Raw genomic sequence first — 1,769 nt, 5'->3', positions numbered from 1 at the left:
ACCATGAAAATATATGATACCCAAGAAAGAATTTAAACAAAAATTTGCAAAAAAGTGTGTGTCCATATCAAGGTCTCAAAAGATAAAAATAATCCATTATGGAAGACAGATTGGTAGCTGAAAAAACAAAAACAATAAAAAGCAGTTTCACTGTATCAATGGAGAAAAGAAGCTTTAAAAGGAATCATCAACAGTGTCAAAATTATCAAGTAAAAATGGGAGAGAACAAGCATTGGATGGGTCATAGATTAAAAGCCTGTTAGCAATCTTGAAGAGAAGAGTGTACACAGAAACTAAATTGCACTCATTCATTTTATAAATAACTACTGATCATCTATTAAGTGCCACACACTGAACCAGATACTAGAAATATAAAAGGAAACAAACCAGATGAGGTCCCTAACTTCAGAAATCTTTAAATGACAAAACACATAAGTAACCAGATAATTAGAATACAATGTGAGAGGTGAGGGTTAAGGTAGAGGGAGGTCTATGCCTGTGAGAGCCTGCAGGAAAACTGGGAATTTGTTAATGTTGTGTGCTATCATTGTGTTTGTTGTTTTCTGGGGGAAAGTAATGCTGAAGCAAGACTTGGAGGATAAATTGGAATTATTTGAGTGAGGTGTTAATGGAGGAGGAAGAAAAAGTAATCCAGGAAGAAAAAAATATGTTCAAAGACCACGAGGCATAGAAAGGACATGATTAAAACTCAGAGTGAAAAGATAGGACATTAGTAGAGGTCAGATTGTGTTAAGCCCTTGTGAACCGAGTTAAGAATTTTCAACTCTTTATTATAAGATTAATGAAAAACCATTGAGAGAGAAGATTGCTACAATAGGACTTCAGGCTCAGAAACATTACTCTGGATTCAGTATGGCAAAAGGTTTGCAGAGGAGTAAGACAGGAGGCAGGGAGTGAGAAGTGGTGGAAGGAAAGGCCACTGGCTGAGGCCAAATATTGAGAATAGAATTGCATGTCCATAAGACTAAAAGTTTCAAGTAGTTGTGGTGGAGAGACCAGAATGTTGCCAGCAAAGATAAATATGGATTTTGCTCTGCTCAATAATGGTCCAACTAAGGTTAGGTAACTCAAACGTGCAATGAACTGAGTTAACAAATGTTACACCACTTTAACCAGCAATGCTAAATGACCTAGGAGGATTAAGGCTTTGAGCACGCCCCGGGATAAGGATTAGTATGAGAGTCAGAGTGGAAGGTTATGAATCCTCAAGGATAACTAATTACACTGGAGCTGCCCACCTTTGGCTTCCTTAATTCAAAGATGGATTATAAAATAGCTTTTACCCGAGATAAAGGTCAAATGCTGATTTTAAGGGGAGAAGAGGAGTGGCAGCATAGAGCTAGAAAGACCAGAGATCTAGGAAGGAAATGGAAACAGACAAGTAGGACAGAACATTGACCATCGTAGGTAGGTTGACCACCTTTAGTCTTGAATGCATAGAAGATCCTACAATATAAATTGAGATTGCTAAAAATATCATATGAATGCAAAATATGATAATGTTGGCAAGGCATTTTGTCTGTCTTGTTCACTGATCTATCTCTAGAGCAGTTGGCAAAGAGTAAATTTTAATAAAAATTTGTTGAATGAATCATTGAATTTATTGATAACACTTGACAGACAAATTCAGAAAAAGGAGCAAAATTACTGGGAAATAAAAATCCCGAAGAAGAAAATATTTCTTTAGCTTTTTTTTTTTTTTGTCTTTTTTGTGACCGGTAAGGGGATTGCAACCCTTGGCTTGGTGT

The sequence above is a fragment of the Galeopterus variegatus genome, unplaced genomic scaffold, assembly GCF_000696425.1.
Source record: "Galeopterus variegatus unplaced genomic scaffold, G_variegatus-3.0.2 Scaffold567, whole genome shotgun sequence".
NCBI classification, from domain to species: Eukaryota; Metazoa; Chordata; class Mammalia; order Dermoptera; family Cynocephalidae; genus Galeopterus; species Galeopterus variegatus.
Note: the sequence above shows the minus strand (reverse complement) of the source record.